General features: G+C 36.6%; 1 long non-coding RNA gene across 1 annotated transcript in view; it reads left to right on the top strand.

Moving 5' to 3' along the window:
- Positions 1 to 3992: 3992 nt before the first annotated feature.
- The window catches only part of LOC145671374 (uncharacterized), a 37257-nt gene continuing 15914 nt past the window's right edge, over positions 3993 to 25335 (top strand). Inside the window, exon 1 of the long non-coding RNA XR_014128516.1 lies at positions 3993 to 4148. This is a non-coding gene — a long non-coding RNA (uncharacterized LOC145671374). The remainder of the gene's footprint in view (positions 4149 to 25335) is intronic.

The following is a 25335-nucleotide window of genomic DNA, read 5'->3' as shown; positions in this document are numbered from 1 at the left end:
TCTATGCTATCTAAAAGAGATAGTACTGAGTTCCTGTCAGCCGACTGTCGGCAAAGCCTGTTCAACCTATACGGCCAGTGCGAATCTTGGTCCGCGATAGGGGGTCCAGCCGACCGAAAAACAATGACTATTCCTTCTAAAAAGCCGTGTGTGTAGTATAATGTTGTCAGTAGTTTTATTTGGAAATTAACTCTTTGTAGCCTATCTTAAGAAAGACTGGCTATTTTTGTCTCTCTGTTGTAACAGCTCCTTCGGTTGGCACCGTTAGGTTTCCGGAGGGTTAACTGAAGATAATCTTCATCTTGAACTTGCAATTGAAGGTCTATGAAGGTCTTCTCTCTCTGCCACTACTGCAACTCAGCTCTCTCTTCCGTGTTTTCTGGTCGTACAGATTATATAGTGGTCTATAAGAATAGCTGTGTTCCTATTGGTTGTTTTTGTTGGCCAATGGCGTGCTCTGATTTTGCTAGTGGAAACTGCTCTCTGATTGGCTGATGGTCCTGAGAAGCTGGATCCAGATGTCAGGTAGATGATAACCTTCGTCTCTGTTGATGGATGGCTTGTATGTACAGATGAATAGAGATTCATGTATTTTTCTGTCCCAGAACTGTTTGCTTTTCTTTAATACTTCAATTTGGTCCCACATGGCCGTATGATTGTATTGTATGCAGTGTTCGGCTATTGCAGATTTTTCCGGTTGTTTAAGTCTGGTGTGTCGCTGGTGTTCTTTCATTCTGTCTTCAATGTTCCTTCCTGTTTCACCTATGTAAGTGGCGTTACATTCACAGGTGATCCTATAGATGCCTGGTGTCTTTAATCCCAATGAGTCTTTTGCACTTGGTAGTAAACTCCTGATCTTCGGTGGAGGGCAGTGTACAGTCTTGATGTTGAATTTCTTCAATAGTCTTGCTAGTTGGTTGGAGGTTTTTCCCATATATGGAATAAGTGCAATATTTTCCTTGTCTGCCGTGTTGTCCTCTTTTGTGGTGCAATCTCTGCTACTGTATTTTCTCATGGCTGTGTTGATCTGTTTCGACGAATATCCGTTGAATTTGAATACTGTTTCCAGGTGAGATAGTTCTGTGCTTATATTATCTGGATCTGCTATTTGGTATGCTCTGTGTATTAGAGTATTTAACACCCCCATCTTCTGTGCAGGATGATGAAAACTGGTCACATCGAGGTAGAGATCAGTGTGTGTGGGTTTCCTGTAGATTGAATGGCCTAGACTTCCATCTGGCTGCTTGAATACGAGTACGTCCAGGAACGGGAGTCTTCCTTCTGTTTCTGTTTCCATTGTGAACTGGATGTTGCGGTGTATAGAATTGAGATGCTACAGGAATTCGTTGAGTTTCTGTCTGCCATGGGGCCATATGACGAATGTGTCGTCTACATATCTGTAGAATACTGTAGGTTTGTATGTTGCTGTTTCTAGCGCTTTATGTTCAAAATACTCCATATAGAAGTTCGCTATTACTGGAGAGAGAGGAGAGCCCATTGCCACACCATCGCTTTGTTCAAAGAAATTGTCTTGGTAACTGAAGTAGGTAGACGTTAGAGTGTGTCTGAAGAGATGTACTATATCCTTGCTGAAGTGCGATTCCAGGAGTTTAATAGAATCTTCTAGTGGTACCCTCGTAAAGAGAGAAACCACATCAAAGCTGACGAGTATGTCATCTGCGTTTGTCTTGATGCTGTGTAGTAGTTGTACGAAATGGCTGGAGTTTCTGATATGGTGTGTACACTCTCCTGTTAGTGGCTGTAGCAGTCCTGTTAATTTCTTGGCCAGGTTCTATGTGGGGCCTCCTATGGTGTTAACTATGGGTCGTAATGGAACTTCTTTTTTGTGTATCTTCGGAAGACCATAAATCCTTGGTGGTATTGAGCCGGAAGGTTTAAGCCTCTTCTTTTCTTCTTCATTCAGACTGGAACTTTGTATTAATCTGGAGATTTTCTTTTCGATGGCCTTGGTTGGATCTCCGTCAATTTTTCTATATGCTGGATCTTCCAGTAGGCATGTTAATTTGGAGTGGTAGTCTTCCCTGTTGAGAATGACGGTCGCATTCCCCTTGTCTGCTGGTAATATTATAATGCTGTCATCTGCTCGTAGGTCCTTGAGGGCTTTCCTTTCTTCTCTGGATAGGTTGTATTTTGGCTTCTGCTGCTTGGCCCTCATAAGGACCGTAACGGCTTGTGTGCGTATGTAGTCTGCTGCTTCTTGGTCTAAGTGTTTTATTGCTTGTTCAATACCGCTTACAGTTTCCGTGATGGGAATGTGTTTAGACTCCCAGGAAGGAAGACTCCCGTTCCTGGACGTACTCGTATACAAGAAGCCAGATGGAAGTCTAGGCCATTCAATCTACAGGAAACCCACACACACTGATCTCTACCTCGATGCGACCAGTTTTCATCATCCTGCACAGAAGATGGGGGTGTTAAATACTCTAATACACAGAGCATACCAAATAGCAGATCCAGATAATATAAGCACAGAACTATCTCACCTGGAAACAGTATTCAAATTCAACGGATATTCGTCGAAACAGATCAACACAGCCATGAGAAAATACAGTAGCAGAGATTGCACCACAAAAGAGGACAACACGGCAGACAAGGAAAATATTGCACTTATTCCATATATGGGAAAAACCTCCAACCAACTAGCAAGACTATTGAAGAAATTCAACATCAAGACTGTACACTGCCCTCCACCGAAGATCAGGAGTTTACTACCAAGTGCAAAAGACTCATTGGGATTAAAGACACCAGGCATCTATAGGATCACCTGTGAATGTAACGCCACTTACATAGGTGAAACAGGAAGGAACATTGAAGACAGAATGAAAGAACACCAGCGACACACCAGACTTAAACAACCGGAAAAATCTGCAATAGCCGAACACTGCATACAATACAATCATACGGCCATGTGGGACCAAATTGAAGTATTAAAGAAAAGCAAACAGTTCTGGGACAGAAAAATACATGAATCTCTATTCATCTGTACATACAAGCCATCCATCAACAGAGACGAAGGTTATCATCTACCTGACATCTGGATCCAGCTTCTCAGTACGAAAAGAACCATCAGCCATTCAGAGAGCAGTTTCCACTAGCAAAATCAGAGCACGCCATTGGCCAACAAAAACAACCAATAGGAACACAGCGATTCTTATAGACCACTATATAATCTGTACGACCAGCAAACTTCAACACGTAGCTCTGAAGATGTTGCCGCTGTATGGTAACGAAAGCTCAGCACAGCAACACTCACTCTGGCAGCAATCCCGAGAACATTTGATTAATTGTATAGAGGTAGTTTGACAACTTACATATAATTTGAAGTACTCACCAAATACCTCTATAAAAATTGTGGAAGTACCGGAGGATTGTGAAACTTGGACATTTGGATAGGGCACGTATTACTTTCTAAGTGAAGTCTTGACCCGACTACGGTAGGTCCCATAGTTTCGGAGCTATGGACCTTTAAAGCTTTTTTTTTTTTTCCAACGTTTTCGGGTGCCTATAACTCCGAAAGGAAGCATTTGCGCACCCAGATTGGTCTATACTTTTTGTCCTATCTTGGTGTCAGGAATTACCTCCCAAACGTTGTCGATGTTGTTTTGAAACACACTATATATATCCTTTTCCTATCAGCACCATACTTTAGCTGAAAAATACCACAGTCATCTATCATCTCCTACAGCTCTTCATTCTCAACCACCATGACCTCTAGCCTGTGATCCAGTAAAATACATCTACGACATGCCCCTAATCTAACTTTGTTCTAGCAAGCATGTGTACTACCAATGGTTTGTTCAAGGGAATCCCCGGAACATGAAAGTGGAAGGAACATGAGTTCCCCCTCAAAAGAGAAGAAGTAGTAATGCGCGAAGCCTTGGAGCGAAGTATAACAAGCAGGCAAGTGAAGAAAATCTTCACCGATACCTCCACATGACGTCACGAACAGGTAACCAATCAGAACGCTAATCGCAAACTGGGTCTACCTGTTATTTTATATACCTTGGTTCAACCGCGTGTTCTGGTTCTATTCTGGGGTTGTTTACCTTGAATTTATTGTTTACAGGGAAGTTTGTGTGTGCAAATATTTGTAGACCCGTTTTACCTTGTTTTGCTACGGAGTGCTGGTGAGTGTATAAGCAATTGGTTTTCTTGGTATATTTTAACATTAACTTAAAAAAAAAAAAACTTAAATAAAGTGGTGCAGGTTTACAATAGACCGTCATATAAATTGGTAATTCCACGGTTAAAAAGATCGTGCAGGTCAAGTTCAGGCACACAAGTCCAAATAATTCTTAAAAAATTATATTTCTTTCACTAACCCTTTTACTGTCTTCCAGGAAGGTTTGCGGTGGACAACATAGCAATACCCCACTTTACATAGATGAAGTTCAACGAGGCTGTCGCAAATAATTGTTGAAATATTACAATTTTTGGCATTTATTCCGAAGTTGGGCGTCCGATACTTTTCGAGCAAAATCTTCATAAAAGCTATTAAAATTCATAGTTTTTCAATTTGCATATACATCAGAGGTGAACAGAGGTGCCCTTGGACGTCCGAACAAAGTTTACTATTTAATTCACAGTATTAACGTGCGAGCGTTAGCGAGTGAAGGCAGGTTAGAGCCTCGCAAGGCACGTTGTTTTCAGTTTTCATTAAACTAATTAATGTAGGTTTTTTTTTTTTTTTTTTAATACTTACCTTAGTACTTCGGTTCGTACTGAAAACAATAACTTTCTCCAGGTTTTTCGGTGTAACCTTCTTTCCACACTTCCCACAATTTGTTCTTAGGTTCATTAATTCATGCTCTTCACATACTTTTAGAACATTTTGCGGGGTATGTTTAGTACAAGGGGTGCAGAAGCACGTAAAAAACACAAAATTTACAGGAGAAATGAGTGATGCAAGTACTTAGACGTAACATAACGTAACCAAATCTAACCTAACCTAACATAAACTAACGTAAGCTAACCTGAACTAACGTAATATTAGTAGAAATAAGCGAAATTCTATCATTTTTTGGAAAATTATGCGGGACTCCTACACTAATATAACATAAACTAAACTAACCTAACGTAACCTAAACTAGCCTAACCTAACTTAAACTAACCAACCCTACCCTAAACTAACCGAATATGAACAGAAATGACCAAAATTGTAACATTTTTTAGAGAAAAGAGCTGGACCCCTTCTGCTAAACATAGGCCCATTTTGCTCGTTATGAGCGTATTGCCCCACGAAATTAATAGTCAGTTCACATCCTGTGCATCGTTTCGATATATTTGCCGGTATGTTGATAATATAAATGATCGTTAATTTCCCACAATGCAACTATTCTGAAACCTTGCGCCAAGTAGTTCCCTCCGCTCGCCGAATAGTCCCATGTTTGTAACCGTTTATACATAACAAAGATATTTTTCGAGATCCTTATATATTATCTAGCACACAAACGATCAACTTATCCATATCTTCCCTGTAAATTTTAAAAATTTTTCTGGAAACGGACGCCTAGCTTGGAACTCAACCCAAATTTTTTCACGATTTGAGTATACATTTAGTATCTTTTTAGTATCTTGACCGACGGTTCCGGAGCCGGTAATGTGACTTACAGTGAGCTGTTGTAAACGACCTCGTTTTTGCAGATACTCACCATTGCTCATGCGCCTGCTCCCTATGGACGGAACTCCTCGCCATCGCTCAGGCTTGTTTGCTGCGGTCCTGCCCTGGCTCGATTAGATGACATTCGTGCTTCAGTCCACCTAGCACCCTTTGGACGTACCCCCGTGCTGCGTGCGGGCACAAGTTTCACTCTGTCTGACTCGGGTAGATAGCATTTGGGCTTTTCAGTGGCCACCTAGTAAAGGCTGGTTTGTTGGTTGCACTGTAGTTTTTATACCCGACATCCCGCCGCCGTGTTTATAAGCACATTGTAATAGAGTTGTAATTTTTCAACAATTATTTCTGATGCCACCCTTGAATTTTATCTACGTTAAATTTGGTAACGTCATGTCACCCAGTGAAACTTTTGAAGAACAGTGCCAGAACTTAAAGTGCATGGTATTAGATATCATTTTCCGCTAATGAAATGTTTCGTTACTACGTGATATCATCGCAAATGCTATAGGAACTCGTGTCACTGTAGAAACTCGTCTGTTTGCTTACGCGCAGAGAGATAAGAGCAGCTGTGTCAGCGGTTTTTTTTTTTTTCAAAGGATAACGCACTTTGTAGAAGGTCTGAAATATTAATATTGTTAATAGTGTTTTTTTTTTTTTTTTTTTTCCTCTCCTGAAAAAGTAAGAAATTAGACATATGAAATATATCTTAAAGACGATATGAGACATGGATATACAGCGTAACGTGGGATCCACATGAGCTCCTGCTCTGGATTTTCATTTTAGATTCAAAATCATCTGTTTTCGAGAACTTTCCTCTCTTCCCATTTTCTTTGTGCCCTTACTCATAACGGAGGTGGCCTATGATCCTGGAATTTTGATACATACTCACAACGGAGTTGGCCCATAGCTCTTAATTTTGATACATACTCATAACGGAGGTGGCCTATGATCCTGGAATTTTGATACATACTCATAACGGAGTTGGCCTGTGGCCCTGGAATTTTGATACGCTCTGTAATAAGTTCCGAACGATTTTATCAATTAAAACACAGTCTTGAATACTTCATATAGAACTACGTTTTTTTTTTTTTTTTTTTTTTTCATCAAGGTAAACTTAACTTAATTAGACCGACTCATTTGAAAGTTATTAGATAGTTGCTGTAGTATCAAAATGTTGTAGGGTGTATAATTGTTTATTAAGCTTGTGTACCGTATTTGTCATTAGTATTAGTTTAATATAATTGTATATTTTCGATGTGTGTGTGTGTACGCACACAGTCGTGTGTGAGTGATAGAAAGGAGTGTATAGCTCTGATGAAATTTCTGCTTTTGAAGAAAAATAAACCACCACAGTTAGAAAAATAACCACAGATCTTGTATCCTAAAATGAATATTCCTTCTTATTTGATTTTGGGTGTCTCTGGAACTTTAGTAAGTAACTTTCCTCCTTCTGGTTTTCGTCCCCTTATAAATTCATCGTCGAAGAGAGCTGTCTTGAAACATTAGATCTTCCAAAAACATTTTTTTTTTCTCTTTTGATCAAAAGGTCCAATATATTTCAACAAAAACTTTCTTGTACGCCTTATATCTGGAGAACTATATATATAGTATAGCCAAACCCAAACTATCACTTAACTCAGTATGATGTGCTTATTCCGTAGAAAATAGGAAAACTGGACTTAGGGGCCCTTCAAAATTTTTGAGGCCCCTGATCCAAAAATGAATCAAAAGATCCATTATACTGGGTGGCTCAAAAGTAGGTATACAGTATCGTACTGATCAACTCATTACATTTTATATCATTTTTAATTGTTATCCGTCAGGTAGACTTAGTTTCTTTATTATTTGTTCTTAATGTGTTTTTACTTACATCTTAAGCTCGGAAGAACCGAAGCAAATAAACCCATAAACTAGAATATTATACTTGATCAATGCAGGCGTGTATACCTACTTTTGAGCCACCCTGTATTTCATTCAAAATTTTTTTTGTACGCCTTATATCTGGAAAACTACATATAGTATAGCTAAACTCAAACTATCACTTAACTCAGTATGATGTGCTTATTCCGTAGAAAATACGGAAGCTCGATGTAGAGGCCGTTCAAAAGTTTTGTAGCCCCTTGCTTGTAGATCTTCACACATCTTCACTTGACACGTTCGCTGCTGACATGAATCATAAACGCCTCCCTAGATCTGAATTTTTTATTTTTATTTAGTTATTTTTACATTGTTTTTAGAAGGATGTGTTAATTTTTTTAAGCCAATATATGTATGTGTGACGTCATAATGAAAGAACGGTAATGGGTATCTTTATTAATTCTTGTTATTTCAGTGTACAACCTGGGTGATTACGAACTGTTAGCATATGTAATTTGCGATTTGACATTTTTTGTTACTTGTACATATGGTGCAACTATTCAATGAAAAAATAATAATAATAAAATAACTGTTCACAATATATAATATTCACTTATGGTAACCATTGAAACACGGCTGTTCTGCAGTATGATCCAGGCTGTTCTGCTTCTTCTTTTTCCCTCACGGTGCGTCCTTTTGTTTCAGCATATTAGAGCGTGAAACTCTTCAGATTTCTTTCTGTTTTGAAGAAGTAATGCTGGGATTCCATGAATCTCTTGTTTCGATGCTAGAAGTTTGCGTACAGTACTGAGCCGGAAATCATGCAGGATCGTTTTACTGTTCAAAGTATATTTGTTGTAGAGGAAACAAGAATTCAGTAATACCAACTGTAGGTAGTGAAAAAAACATTTTTTTTTCTATTATATGATTATCTTGCGTTCGCAGCGATAATAGGCCATCAATTGATCTTTCCTGTCGACTCCTATCCTGTAACACTTACAGTAAACAATTGGTAGGGGCTTGTCTGTTGATGAAAGAGACAGATTCGTTTGGAAATTCTGAAGAAACGTTGGGAACTTCAGATTTGTTGCGTAGTTTGCAATCATTATATCTCCGTCCGAATACTTGATTAAGTTTTAAATGTGTTTTCGAGACAGCTGCTGGTTTATTTAGCCTGTTTGACGGAAGTGTATAGTTTATTCCTTCAGTAGGAGTTCAGTTCAGCAAATTCTGTGAATTTCCCATGCCGATTCTACAACAGCATCCCTTTCTCCCTGCATCCTCTTTAAACTGCATTTGCAGGGTTGTAATGTCTCAACACCCACTGTATGTCTGTCTCACATTCGTTCTCCCAATACTATGGCTAATGTGAAGCAGATGTCAGGCAATGTAAGAACAAGGAAGCTAATCTTGGGAATAGGCATTTCTTTTAAAAAGGAAAATAATGCAAATGTGTATTTTTTCATTAATTTATGATGTGAATAACTTGTGAAGAACAGATTTCTCTGCTTCTAGGGCCATCACATTTTGCTACAATCGACATATATATATATATATATATATATATATATATATAAAAGAGAACGTACAAATCCTTTGTTCCCTCATCACGCTAATACGGCTGAACCAATTTCTTTCATTTTTGGGGGGTTATTAGGATTTGGACCCTAGATGGTTTTTATCATATCACTTTAATTTTTAATTACCAGTGTCTTGAGATAATTGACCATTCAAGTGTCCATAACGTACAAATCCTTTGTTAGATCATCATAGGTAAAAATAAACGTATTTATATGCAACCCGCATGACCGTGTCACTCGGCGGGTTAACATAAATGACAGGCGCTATAATGTTAACATTTACTGCAATCACTTGAAAGCGAAAAAGTAAAAATTATCTAAGTAACAACGTTTATTGCGTTCCGGGGTGACCGCAGCGAAGCGGGGTGAACGCTGCTAGTATATATATATATATATATATATAAAAGAAAACTGGAGCAATCCAAATGAAATCGACCAATGATGGTTGCTGACAAAGTTTAGTTTCTTTATTAATTTTTTACTTAAGTTTGTACCACATCCAGGGAGTTGAAAGCGGGTATTCATTTAGTTTATAGCTGCGCAGGTTTTGTCGTAGCGGCCTTTTTGTATAGGCGTCTGAGCGTATTTTGAACCTTTTAGAGGATTTCTTTAACCGCTGTAACTTTTTAGGTTTTAAAGATAACGAGTTCAAACCTAAACCATGTGAAAGTTAATGGAATGGACAACATTCTGTGTTCTGTGCACATTGAGACGTACTTCAGAACGTCGAAAGAAAAAGCTCTGAACATTGCGGTGGGAAACCTAGAAATGACCATTTTGGAATGTACATTTTGAAACAAAATAAATGAGACTTACCTTCAATTTCTTTTTTTTTTTTTTTGTCTACATAGAGACTAGATAATAAACAACGTCCCAAATAAATTTCAGATCAGAGAACCATATACTTAATTTTTTGGGAATTTTTAAACATTGCAAATTTTTGAAAATCGTGTATTTTCACCATCAAATATCTCAGGAAGGACACAAGTGAAAAATCTCAAATTTGCACAAAATAGACGATAGTTGTTCAGTAAAAAGTCGGTAAAATTGCATCACTGAGACTTGAGTGGTTTCTGAGTTATAAGTTTATTCTTCACTGGCACTTAATATCATGAAGCGCCATGAGGAGTGGATATAAACTTTGTAGCAAAAGTCAAAATAACACGACAGTAATGTTTAATGGGTAAAGTATGCATAATTTATGAATCATATCTTGTACAAAAAACAAAACGCCTCCGTTATTTCTTTTCTGCCTATAGCGCTGCTGTTAAGACATCAGTTGACTAATTTGTGTACAGAGTTCTGCACTAATATTGAAAGTACGACCTGTAAGAGTTGTGAACTCTGTGGGTAAGAGTTTTCGGAGAATCTTAGCGATTGGCACCCACACTTTGTCATTCGTTGATAGTATAAAAAAGGTTCTTGGGCCATAGTGATGGAAAAAGTTAATAAAAAGATCGTTATCTTCCTGACTGATGTCTTTAATTTTCCCAATCCACCATTTCTCGTCGTAAAAACAGGCTACGGTGTCATTAGGTGCAAGTGACAACGTGCTATGTTCTTCATAACATCTGATTTGTGTTTGCGTCAGAGGTATATAAATCTGTTATATAATTTGGCAATGATAATTCTTTTACAAGTAGCAAATCTCGAATTTCTTGCTGTTTGACAGGACTTCTTTTAATGAAACATAGATGAATTGTATGTCTGAGATACTATCAACACTAAATCTGTACATCTGTTGAGCTGTTAAAATCGCGAATTTCACATCATTGCAACAACTTATAACTCAGAAACTACTCAAGTCTTAGTGATGCAGCTGTACTCACTTGTTACTGCCCAACCATCGTCTATTTTGTGCAAATTGGAGGTTTTTCACTTGTGTCTCTGAGATATTTGATGGTGAAAGTACACGATTTTCGAAGATTCGCAAGGTTTAAAAATTTCCAGAAAATCAAGTGTATAGTTCTCAGCTCTGAATCTTGTTTGGGACGTTGTTTACTATCTAGTCTCTATGTAGACAAGAAATTGAAGATGAGTCTCATTTATTTCCTTTCAAAATGAACATTCCAAAATGGCTATTTCTAGGTTTCCAACCGCAATGTTCAGAGTTGTTTTCTTTCGACGTTATGAAGTGCGTCTCAATATGCACAGAACACAGAATGTTGTTCATTCCATAGACTTTCACATGGTTTTGGTTTTGGTTTAATCTTTAAAACCTAAAAAGTTACAGTGTTTAAGGGAATCCGGGAAAAGTGCAAAATACGCACACGCACCTATACAAAATGGCCGCTACAAACAAACCTGCGCGGCTAAAAAATAAATGAATACCCGTTTTGAACTCCTGAATGTGGTATAATTTTAGGTAACTCCTGAATGTGGTATAAGTTCCCAGTACAAGACAGCTCTTTCAAAAAGTACATAGATTTTTACACCGTATTTGTGTCTCTATCCCTTTATATACTGCCTAAGAAAGAGGCTACCACGCCACAAAACCATAGTATCATCCAATGATAATTCCTTTCTTGGATAGTGTACAGAGCTCATCTTACTATTGTAGTAATCTGTAATCCGTAATCTAATTTTATATAAACGATCGCATTTGGATTCTGGCAAAAGTAAAGCGTGCGGAACATCAACATAAAGTTTTATCTCTTTATGTACTGAGGGAAGCAACATAAAAACAAATGGTCTGTTTTCCAACAATATTAAATTCTGGGCATGGATATTGTTCTTGTATGAAGTACAGGACCTGAAATTATCTTTAGTTCTTCAGTTGTCAATTTCTGTTCACTTTGTAATACGAGAATGTTCTTTGTGCCTTCCACTTAGAAATGTTCTTTCAGAGTACACGTTAGTGACGGCTATAACTTCCTGGGGGAAATCATCCCTTACTAACAATTCTAAAGTAATCGTACAGATCGTTTGTCCCACGGACAAACACTAGAAGCTGATTTATTTTATTGAATGGGAAAGATTAAAGAAACCTGAGATTATCGTATGAAACAAGCTGGAATCCATCACTTTCACTGTCTCTTTCAGACGATGATTTTTCTGGACAAAGAAAATATGTTTTGATTTTCAGAAAGATGATTTTCATCAGTTGAACTGCACGATTATTCTGACTCATTCAGTGTCAACGTATCAACGTCAATATGCTGTTGATTCCGCTTTCTCTTCGGTGGTTCTCACATTGTATGTGATTTAAGGTATTGCTACAACACCTTGTGGACTGTATTATTAACGCTGATTCTAAGATTTGGCCTTGTTATTTTTATACTATGAATTTATTACAGATATAAATTATTCACACTACAATGACTACATGCATTATTGCCTTGTTGTAAACAAGTCTTTATACAACATACATTGCTATGATACAAATAATTATGTTTTTGGTACTTACAATAACTGCTGCATTTATACATATAGAAATCAATGAACTACTTGCATTAATGTACTGATTAAACTGGTAATTAATTGTCTTTGATGCGTATGAACTGCTTTGATTGCAATTATGGGAAATTCTGCTTGCTGCGTGGTTCCACACTGCACTGTATCCAACTAGCAAGATAGAAATATGCCAATTAAATGAATACACACAAATAAAAACAACTCAACATACTCCCCCCCGTTGATTGGTGCAATCAAAATTTTTCACAAGGAAGAGGAATCACTTTACTGATGGAACGTTTATATGTTCCTGATGATGTGCGCACGTTTACAACACGTACAATTCCGTCACGTCCTGGAAACACTTGTTCAATTATTCCCAATTTCCAATGAAGAGGTGGTTGATTATCTTCTTTAAGTAGGATCACCATGCCTGGAACAATGTTGCACTGTTTGGAAAACCACTTTTTTCTTTGCTGCAACGACGTGAGATAGTCTGCTTGCCAGCGTTTCCATAATTGATGAAGCATTTGTTGAATTCTCTGCCACCGTGATAAACTGCCTTCTTTCACTTCTGTCAAATTTGGCTCTGGAAAACTAGTCAAGGGTGCTCCTATGAGGAAATGTCCTGGTGATAAATATGATAAGTCTTGAGGATCATTTGACAATGTAGTGATTGGTCTTGAGTTTAAGCATGCCTCGATTTGAATTACTAGAGTATTGAATTCTTCATATGTGAGTAATGCATTACCAGCTATGCGTTTAAAATGGTATTTGAAGGACTTTACTGCAGCTTCCCACAGTCCGCCAAAATGTGGAGACATTGGAGGAATAAAAGACCATGTGAATTCTTCCGTCGTTGCGTGTGTAGCAATTTTCTCCTTAAAATCTTCAGACTGGAACAATGCTTGTAACTCTTGTAATTCGTTTTTGGCTCCAACGAAGGTGGTACCATTATCACTGTGAATGGTCAAACATTTTCCTCGACGACCTGTGAAACGTCGAAGAGCGGCTATAAATGCTTGTGTTGTACACCCATTTACTATTTCTAGATGTATTGCCTTTGTGTTAAAGCAAACGAATACTGCTACGTATGCCTTAACTGTGGTTCGGCTTCTAACTAGTCCAGCCTTTATGTGGAAAGGCCCACAGTAATCTACACCGACATTTAAGAACGGACGTGATGTTTGAAGTCTATTTTTAGGCAATTGACCCATGAGTTGAGATGTTGCCTTGCAATTCAGCTTGAAGCAAATTAAGCATTCATGTATTGTTCGTTTGATTATTTGCCTTGACCTAATAATCCAATAACGTTGTCTCAATGACGCATTCAACAATTGAAAGTTTGCATGAAGCAGTCTCTTGTGTTCATGTATTATGATCAATTTAGTCAAGTGATGATCCTGCGGTAAAATAATGGGATGTTTTGTATCATATGTTAAGTCGCTTTCTTCTAAACGTCCACCAACTCTTAGTATACCCTGGTGGTCTAAGAACGGATGTAAGTTGCGAATTTTGCTTTGTTTTGGTAATTCTTGATTTGACTTGAGGCACTTGATTTCTCTATCAAGACACTACTGCTGTACAAGTTTGATGCAAGTAATAAGTGCCTTTCTTGTTTCTTCGACTGATAATTCACCGATAACCTTCTTCTGTGGAATCTTAATATTGTTAATGAAACGAAGACAATATGCGAATACTCTGATTACTTTCTCCAACTTCGAAAATTTTGAGATGACTTGTGTTGTACCATTATCAGTCGTTACTAATAGAATAGTTTTCCTTTGTTCGATCATTGCATTTTCTTCCATGACTACAGCTTCTGACGGCCATACGTCTTCTGGTTCTTGCAACCATGGAGAGCCATGCCACCACAATTGAGCTTGTGTCAGTTGATGCACTGTTGTACCTCGAGATATCATATCGGCTGGATTTTCTGAAGAGGCAATGTGCTTCCAATTATTAATGTTAGTGTATTCTTGGATCTTTGCTACTCTATTAGCCACAAATTGTTTCCAGCGGGTGGACGGTGATGCTAGCCATGCGAGCACTATCGTTGCCAAGAATGGAGATGAAGCTGCTCCATAGGTGACCATTTTTAATTTGTATTCCTTTACTGGCTGATCTGTTGATTCTCTCCATAGAATATGTTGATACCTTTGATCTTCAGGATGTACTTCAATGCACCTGTACATTTTTTCAATATCTGCTGAAAATGCAATTTGATGAGTTCTGAACCGTAGAATGATTGATTGCAAATTCTGTTGAATAGTCGGTCCAACTAATAGCATATTGTTTAACGAAACTCCATTTGTTGTTTTTGCAGAAAAGTCAAATACTACGCGGAGTTTGGTTGTTGTACTTGACTCCTTCATGACTCAGGGTTTGAAAAAACCCGGGTATTTTTGAAAAAACCCAACCCACCTGGGCCCATGTGGGTTTTTTCGGGTTTAATTGGTTTTTTTCGAAATATTTCAATCTCTTTGGGGTAAAAATGTTAAAATATGATTTACATTTCATGAGTGTCATTGTCACAACTTGCAACAACTTTCTATTCACTGCTGTTTTGAAAACAATGCCGCCATTTTGAAATTTTATATTGGATCGCCGAAAAAATCTATACAGCAAATTTAGAATGTCTTGTGCTCCTACCCTCAAAATATCAACTTAAAAAGTCCGAAAATTGCACCTTGTAGCATGGATACCCGCTATTTTGAAAAATGGCCGCCATTTTGAAATTTTATGCCGCCAAAATATATACAGCTAATTTAGTCTCTCGTGCTTCTACTTTGAAAATTTCAACTTGAAAGACCTAAAATTGCGCTTTGTAGCGTGGATATCAGCAGCGGCGCAAATTTGTCTTCAACATTGGGGGGACGAGTAAGACGGTATATATATATATATATATATATATATATATGCGATGTACAAAATATTTATGAAGGCGAAAAACAATGCTGAGGAGGATTACCCATGTCGGTCCCGGTGTCCTCCATAGGGGACATAAAATATGGCGACATTATTATAATTGCTTTATAACTTTAAAATCCGACCGGCAACATTGAAAACAGTTTACAAGGGATGAGCCAAATATGATCATTCCCTGTAAACAGTTTTCAATGTAGCCAGTCTGAATTTAAAGTTGTAAAGCAATAATAATATCATCATATTTTATGTCCCCTGTGTGGGACAACATGTGTAGGGGAGCAGAGTTGTCTTCAACATTGGGAGGCGGTCAGACTTGAGGCTTATTCTGGGAGGTATCAATTTCATCTCACTTTCCTTTGTGGCAGTTGGACACAAATCATCACATTTCTTCCTAAAAGACACATTTCCAATCGGATTATTGAGGGGGACAGTTGCAAGAATGTAGGGGATATGTCCCCATCATCCCCCCGGGATTTTCGCCAGTGGATATCAGCTATTTGGTTTTAAAAAAGCGCACCATTTTGTAATTTTACGTTGGTATGCTGCCAAAATCTAAACAGAAAATTTAGAGTGTCTCTGGTTTGTATCCTGAAAATTTAAAAAACCGAAAGTCGAACACTGTGTGGTAAAGGCAGACAAACTAACAAATGTAGATCGAGTTATCCTAGGAGCCTCAGTGACGTTCGCCAAATACGAGTACCAAATAGCTATATTAATTTAAAACAAAGACATAATTCATCAAAATGTCTTAAATATTTCTCAACGTAAAATAAATGGTCTTATAGTTGAAGTTCACTTTCGATGCTTTGTGCATACAATTACGGGAATTACCCGAGCACTTGTTGCAAGACCGTTCTTTTCCGAAAATTAATTTAAAACAATTAACAAAGATAGGCCTATAATTCATATTTTATAAAGTAAATGTTTCAAAATTTCTAAAATGAAATATCCTCCAGCGTAAAATAAATAGATTTATTGTTGAAGTATTTACTTTCGATGCTTTATGGGTTCAATTGCGGGAATTTCCCGTACACTTCTTTCACGACGGGTTTTCCCTGAAAATGCAGCTTGCTTTACTATACATCGAAACTTCCATTAATACTGAAGTTTGAATGCAGCACTTGAAATAGTAAGCGTTACGTAGTCTTGGGAGCTCCGAGCATTAAGCTTCTTAAATTTGACAAGAATTTTTACGTCACTGCTAGTGTTGATTCTACAGAATGCTTATTTGAAGGGTAGCAACAAATAACTGAACTTAACTGTTGTTGGAAAATCAAATTTTACTGAATACTTTTGTTACCATCAGAGGTTAGAAATAATACTAATAGTTTTACTAATGTATTTACATATTTACTGTTAGTATCGGCACCTATGACCTTAAACCTGTCAACGTATGAGGGATAACGTCCCTCGGCGGCGCCGTGTCAGGTAACACACTATTCACGGAAAGTATTTTCTAAAATATACAATCGCTTACTTTACTTCAAATAGGCTATAAGCATAATCCGCACATTAATTTGTTCTACAATAATCTCAAGCTAAGGCGAGGTTTTTTATTTATTTATTTATTTATTCATTCATTCAGTGCATTTAGAGCTTTATAAAGGTCTTATGTTGAATATTGTTGTCTATCTTAACATCTTAACATGAAAGCACATAATTCGCCCAAAGAAAGTTTAAAATCTGATAAAAATAACTTTCAATGTTATCACCTTAGTTGTACCAATAATACACTAACAAAAAAGTCAAAAACCCAGGTGGGTTTTAAGATGGGTTTTTTCAGGTGGGTCCAACCCGAAAAAACCCGGTGGGTTTTTTCGGGCTGGGCCCACTTGGGCAAACCCTGTCATGACTGCATGATGTGGAATGTAGTATGACCCTTGTGTAGTTTGATTTTCATTGACTTGCTCCATGTGTCCTAATTGTTCATATTCTTGCATGAAAGAGATGTATTCATTTCTCCATTCAGGTTGTTTTGTGAATCTTCTTTCAAGATGTTAAAGTCTTGTTGTCGCTGTTTGCAAAGAGTTACCTAGCTGTACTTCTTCTGTGCGAAATGGAAGGCGAACGATGAATTTGCCACTTGGATCTCTTGAAGTGTTTTGAACAAAATGCTCTTCACATGCTGCTTCTTCCTTTGAGAGAGGACACGTGACTTCTTCTAGCTTCCAAAATTGATGCAACTGCTCATCTAAACTATCAGAGGTGCGTGAGAAACATGTGATAAGACTGGATGACTCAAATGATGAATGATGTATTGGTTCTGACAAGATCCATCCTAATTCTGTATTCTGCAGCGTGGGGAGGCTGTGATGAAGGACAACTCGTTCTGGACGCAGAAGATTTAAAAATAATTCTGCACCAATTAGCAGATCTATTTTATTTGGGATGTTGAATGTTGGATCAGCAAGTCTTATAGTATTAGGTATGTTCCACTCTTGAATTGAAAATTGTGATGAAGGTAGATCACCTGTAATGCGTGGCAATACTGCACATGTCATTTTTACCTTATATTGACTTACTCTGGATTCAACATCTAAAGAGGTAATATGCGTTATTTCAGACCCCGTGCCATTTATTCCTTGTAGTGGGATATGTACCTTCTCTTTACGTAATTTACACATTTGTACCATATTTTCCGAGATGAAGTTTGACTGTGACCCACCGTCTAGTAACGCTCTACATGTATGCACTCGACCAATACTGTCCCTAACGTTCACTAACGCTGTAGCTAATAACACTTGAGTTTTATATTTAACCCTTGCACTGTGATATGAACCTTGACTTTCAATTTGATCCGAACTGGCATTAACACCTGAATTTGAATTGGTGGTCTTTGATGTCTCGTCACCTACTTGTTCTTTATCACTGGTGGTATTACTTAGAGAACCTTGATTGACCTTAATGTCTGTATGTAAGAGAGTGTTATGTTTCTTTCCACATTTTTTACATGTACTAGCCCGACATTCACGTGAACTGTGAGAGGGATGTAGACAATTGAAACACAGGTTATTTTTCTTAAGACAGTTCTGTTTTTCTGTCAACGTAGCCTTTATGAATGACGGACACTGAAATATTTTATGCATTTGCTTACAGAAGACGCATTGTGTGATGTTTGTCGATAAATAAAATTGTGCCTTTTTGGGTCGACTGTTACCCTTTGATTTTATTTCATCTTGGTGTGACTCATTACCTTTGGATTTCATATTTTCTAGCGCCTGACATTTATGTTCTAGAAAAGAAAGTAACTCTGCTAATGGCTGGAAAGATTGATTATTTTGTTTTAATTCCCATTCTCTACGTGTTTGAAAATCCAATCTTTCTACTAGCAATTGACTCAATAATGCCTCTTCTAGTGGTACTTGTAAGTTAAATGCTTTCAGTGCATGAAAATTGCTGGAAAATGTGTTTATGAACTGACGTAACTCCCTTGCATTTTCCTTGTGTATTGCCTGAATGTGTAAGATTTCCCTTATGTGAGTTCCTGCAATCATACGTTTATTTTCATATCTTTCCTGTAATAACTTCCATGCTACGTCATAGTTCTCTTGCGAAACTGGAAGATTTCTTATTAATTCAAATGCTTGTGCCTTAAGTGCCAAAGTAGTGAAGTTTTTGAACAGGTTGCAATTTAGAATTATTATGAACTAACAATTTAAAGTTTTCTGAAAATGCTAACCAACCCTCGTATTTTCCGTCAAAGGTAGGTAATGAAATAGTTAGCAGTTTTAGATTATCTGTGCTATTTCCCTCCGAATGATTCTGACCAGCGTGTGTACTATTTTCTTTGAATGTCCCTTTATTTGATCGTTCATTGACTAATTGTTGCATATTTGCCTTTAAACTATAATACCTAGCTTCAATTTCTTCGCGTTCAGTTTCTTGAATACTACCTTCATCTTCTAACTCGAGTGTAGTCTGAATGTCGTCAAACCTTGTCCACAATTCTGTTAAATGTTCAAGCCTCGTTGTAATTTCACCTATATTTTGTTTCGTTAAATGTACTAACGAACTTTTCCATACGTGTAAGCTGTCCTTTGATGTTACCTTTCTGTTCGATAAGTTTCTGAATTTCCCTTTTTTCCATTGTGTAAGACAATTAATTTTATTGATTATACAAAATATGTGCGTTTGGAAACACTGTAACAGAAGTAAAACGGTGACGAAGTACTCACTTCCCTCTTGTTACTGTCACAAATCACTACCTGTTTTTATTATTATCACTGGAACTTGTTCTTTTGTTATGCTAAATTAAATTTATATTAGTTTATTGTTGTCATTCTCACACTATTCACATTTGTCACTGAATCTGAGCTGTAACTGTCACTGTTTCGTTCACTTTGTTTTTAATGCATGCTTTATTGTTGCTTTTATATAAATGCCAAATCTGGAAACGGAGGACCAAAATTTTATGTATGTGATTTAAGGTATTGCTACAACACCTTGTGGACTGTATTATTAACGCTGATTCTAAGATTTGGCCTTGTTATTTTTATACTATGAATTTATTACAGATATAAATTATTCACACTACAATGACTACATGCATTATTGCCTTGTTGTAAACAAGTCTTTATACAACATACATTGCTATGATACAAATAATTATGTTTTTGGTACTTACAATAACTGCTGCATTTATACATATAGAAATCAATGAACTACTTGCATTAATGTACTGATTAAACTGGTAATTAATTGTCTTTGATGCGTATGAACTGCTTTGATTGCAATTATGGGAAATTCTGCTTGCTGCGTGGTTCCACACTGCACATTTTTAACACTGCACTGTATCCAACTAGCAAGATAGAAATATGCCAATTAAATGAATACACACAAATAAAAAAAAAAACTCAACACACATTATTTAAGCCCTACGAAGAAATATTTGCAAAGACAAACACCATTATTACTTCAAGTTTCATAACTTCTGTTGGCACTTCAGAAACACGCATAATCTTTCGACAGAATAAAACAATAGCTTTGTAATTATCAAGAACACGAAGCTAACAACAACGCCATGTAGTACCACTCCTCAGCAATCAAAGTGTAACGTTCAAGAGTGCTATTGCACCCCTGCAGTTGTTGACAGGGAAATGATTGTCATGAAGAAAAAAGCACCGATCTACGTGTTCACCAGCGAACGTGTTAGAACACTTGTTCTGGGTGCATTTATTTTGTAGATAGGACTCTCTATACTCGCTGTTGTCATGGAAAAACATATTTGTTCAAATATTTGTAAGTAGTTTTCTAATATCGTATTATTGACAATTCTGTAAAGCTCTTCTCTTTAGAAGCTAATAAATTCAAAATTAAAGATGTGACAATTGTTCTTATTTCTCGGAAGTACACAGAATGTCGTTTTAAATCAATCTGTTTTGAACCTCACTTGAATCATGTCCTCCATTGGTGATAAACTAGCTGGACCTGGCTTTCTACATAGCGCATAATTCACATATGAGCATGAATCTCCTTGTCATTCTTCACAACATCTTTATATGTCCCTTTACAGACACAAGTAAAGGACATCTGGATAAAAATCAGAAAGGGGTATCATAAAGGTAAAATTTTTTTCGATTATTTTTTCAATATTTCGCACAGTTTGCAAGATTTGAGCCTACTTCCTGTTGGAGTTCCTAAGTCATGTATAATCAGTGTTTTCTTTTTTCTTACATGCAGTATGTAATAAGCAAATACATTACACACACACAATTAATTATAATGGCATATGGTGTTCGTTAAGCAAAATACCCCAGACAATAAAGATTTATCTTAGACTGGAGAAATAGTTATCCTTCAATTTTCATTATCATTTTGCCATGAAACAAACGCCGGAAAGATATACTAATCCTGTATACAAATGTGTGGTATAGGAATGTATATGATGCTTTTCTTTTTAAGATTTCAATACGTCCAGTGTACTCCTAAAAAATCAGAAAAATAAACACTGCTGAACAAGACTACACTTATTTAATATGAAAAACACATTTACACGTGACGTTTCGATCTTCTAGCCAAGATCCTCATCAGACGTACACTCCGTACATTTAATATAAAATGTGTTTTTATATTAAATAAGTGTAGTCTTGTTCAGCAGTGTGTTTATTTTTCTGATTTGATTTGCAAGACTTATGACTATGATTGTGTGTCAGTCCTAAAAAATTGTATAAAGAAATAAGCCCGTTTTCTAAATATTCAATTAGAACTGAACAATCTACACAGAATTTGCAATCGATCAGTGAAACCGGCATCTTTGTCGAGTTTGTAGTTTCCGATATATCATTGTCAAAAGAATTCGCCACAAACATATAAACTTTTCTTGACCACAAACAAATAAACCTAGCATTTTAATAGATAGATAGTGCGAAACGGATGCAAAATGCACGCTATGTTCCTACCGGCGACCCGCCGCTTTTTAAACTTATCACAAAAAACACGATGTTCTTCCGACTTGTCATGATATACACTGAGAAAGGAATATACACCGCTGTTCGACTGCACGTTTCTCACACAAAGCTATGATGCTCCCAAATCGGGGAGTGCCTTGCCGCAACAGAACGGCAAACTCTCCGATTTAAAAGGGGCAGAGCTTCAGTTGGGGAGCGTGTATAGTAGTGTACCTGCCCGGCATGGTCAGGAGATTTTTTTTTATTTTTTTTTTTTTTTTTTTTTTTTTTTTTTTTTTTTTATGGAGAGCAAGAAAATTGGCCGCTCGCCAGTGCCAACGCAGCTTCCTTATTGTATTCGCTTTGTGATTTGTATTAACAATGGGAGCTAACACATACGTAATGTTTAGTTCAAAATACTTCGATTTAAAGTAGCATTCTGTTTACTGTTCAGAAATAAAACAATTGCTATATATACATTGGTTTTGAATTTATTAGGTTGCCAAATTGGAGAGTTCTTTCTGCCGCAACCTCTAGTTCTTTATGCTCTGTAATTGGCATTAAGAAAATGCAATTTTCAAGAACAGGTGTCATTAAATGAAGATCCATGTCTTATAGATTATTTTATATATATATATATATAAGACGGCGGGAAGAGTCGAAAAATCCTGTGGTTTAATGACAAAAGTTTTATCTTGTGACAGGAAAACACACAGTACATTTTAGTTTAATTCAGTCGTTCTCAACCTAATACCTATCACGACCCGATTTTTTATCACATCCTCTTGCCAACGACCCTCTTTTCTAGTTTGTAATAAGCTTGTGTGGGATTTTTAATACACTTATTGCGGAGATCTCACGATATCCATCTATTTCTATAATAGTAGAATCCATTTCTTGTGTATAGTGGATACAGTAACTTCCTTAAAAGCGAATAGATTAAAACCAAATTGAGTCAGTTCATTCTTATTGCAAATATCGAATTCGATCCGTTATACAGTTTCAAAATGGAGGCCGTTTGAAAATTTTAAAACTTCATAACTCCCTTAATTTTGGGTCATGTGATAAAAAAAAATTAAAGTGATTTCTAATTTTGGTTAAAAAAAACTTGGATAGCTGTTTAAAAAGTTATTGAGTATTTTAATTTTCGAAAGACCGCCACTTTGAGTTACCTTACATTGTTGTGAATTTAGTACATCGTTGTGCATATGTTCAGTATCACCAAAAAGTGACAAAAGCAACTACTTTGCATTTAAAATTTATGAAAAAAATAAAAAATCCACACCAAAAATCTATCTTCATTGTGGCCAACTGGCTGGAAAAAAGATTATTCGCTCCCATACATGCGTGTACAATTGTGTAAAGAACAAAGGATTCTAAACGAAAGCCATCCCTTTTATTGCGGCAGAATAATCTGTCCATTGTTGATTTATCAACAAACGCAACACAGTTATTGTGGAATAGTGTTTTCAATTTTAATTGTATTTCAATATGCAGGTTTTGTTGCATTTGTATTTTAGTGGTATTTCAATATGTATTTCTCATTAGTTTCATATCGTATCTCTTTCATTTAAATTGATTTTTAAACAGGGTTTGAATAAACCCGGGTTTTTTGAAAAAGCCCAACCCACCTGGGCCCATATGGGTTTTTTCGGGTTTATTTTTTTTAAAATATTTCAATGTCTGGGGTAAAAGTGTTAAAATGTGATTTATATTTCAAAATTATTATTGTCACAACTTGCAACAATTCTCTATTCGCTGCTGTTTTGAAAAAATGGCAGCCATTTAAAAATTTTGTTTGATCGCCTCCAAAATATATGTAGCTAATTTAGAGTATCTCGTGCTTCTACTCTGAAAATTTCAACGTAAAAGACCGAAAATTGCGCTTTGTGGCGTGGATGCTCACTATTTTGAAAGAAAAAATGCCGCCATTTTGAAATTTTACGTTGGTATGGTGCCAAAATCTGTACAGGAAAATTAGTGTGTCTCGTGCTTGTACCCTGAAAATTTGAACTTCTCGAAAAGTGGTGCTCTGTTGTATGTGTGGTACAGGCAGACGAACGAACAAATGTAGATCGAATCATTCCAGGAGCCTCAGTGAGGTTCGCCAAATATGAACACCAAATATATTAATTTACAACAAAGATACAATTCAAGTTTTATAAAATAAATGTTTCGAAATGTCTTATACGACATAAATATTTTCCAGCGTAAAATGAATGGTTTTATTGTTGAAGTTCACTTCCGATACTTTGTGTGTTCAATTATGGGAATTCCCTAAGCACTTGTTGCAAGTACTGGCGTCGTTAGCTTTTTAAAGAGGGAGCGGATGAATCAAAATCCTCTTTCCGACAAAAGTTATATATACAAAGTTGTCTTAGTTTCTTTAAGTGTATTTGCTAAAATCTGGGGTGACGCGTTCCCCCGACCCCCCACGCTTACGACGCCCCTTTTGCAAGACGGTTCTTTCCGGAAAATTAAATGTTTTATTAAGTAAATGTTTCAAAATGTGTTAAATGAAATTAAATATCTTCCAGCGTAAAATAAATAGTTTAATTGTTGAAGTATTCACTTCCAATGATTTGTGCGTTTAATTGCGGGAATTTTCCGAGCTCTTCTTTCGTGATTTTTTTTTCCCCTTCGAAAATGCAGTTTTCTTTACTGTACATTGAAACTTCCACTAGTACAGAAGTTTAAATTCAGCACTGGGAATAGTAAGCGTTACGTAGTTTTCGGAACTCTGAGCGTTAAGCTTCTTAAATTTGACCAGAATTTTTACGCTATTGCTGGTGTTGATTCTACAGAATGCTTATTTGAAAACTAGCAACAAATAACTGAACTAAACTGTTTTTGTTGGAAAACCAAATTTTACTGAAGAATACTTGTGTTACCATCAAAGGTAATCAAAAATAATGCTGATAGTTTTACGAATGCAGTACATATTTACTGGTAGTACCTGCACCTAAGGCCTTAAACCCATCAAACGTATGAGAGATAACGTCTCTCGGCATCGTCGAGTCGGCGAGCACATTATTCACGGAAAGTATTTTCTAAAATATAAAATTGCACATTTTACTTAAAATAGGCTATAAGCATCATCCATTCATTAATTTGTTTTATAATTATCTCAGGCTAAGGCAAGGTTTTTTTTTTTTTTTTTTTTCATTCTATGTATTCAGAAGTTCATAAAGGTGTTATGTTGAATGTTGTTGTATCCCTTAACGTGAAAGCATCTAACTCACCCAAGAAAAGTCCAAAATCTGATAAAATCACTTTCAATGTGATACCTTAGTTGTACTAATAATATACTAACAAAAAGCTCAAAAACCCAGGTAGGCTTTAAGGTGGGTTTTTTCAGGTGGGTCCAACCCGAAAAAACCGGTGGTTTTTTTTGGGCTGGGCCCACTTGGGCAAACCCTGTTTTTAAACAACTCTGCACCTGTTGAAAATGTTTAGTAGACCTATCTTTTATTGTTCTTAACAGTATGTATAAAAAATAAAAATATGCTTATCAGAACAAAATTCAAAATAATACTTAAAAATATTTTCCTGT

The sequence above is a fragment of the Thermobia domestica genome, chromosome 15, assembly GCF_964235325.1.
Source record: "Thermobia domestica chromosome 15, izTheDome1.hap1.1, whole genome shotgun sequence".
NCBI lineage: Eukaryota > Metazoa > Arthropoda > Insecta > Zygentoma > Lepismatidae > Thermobia > Thermobia domestica.
Note: the sequence above shows the minus strand (reverse complement) of the source record. Positions and strands in the feature narration are given on the sequence as shown.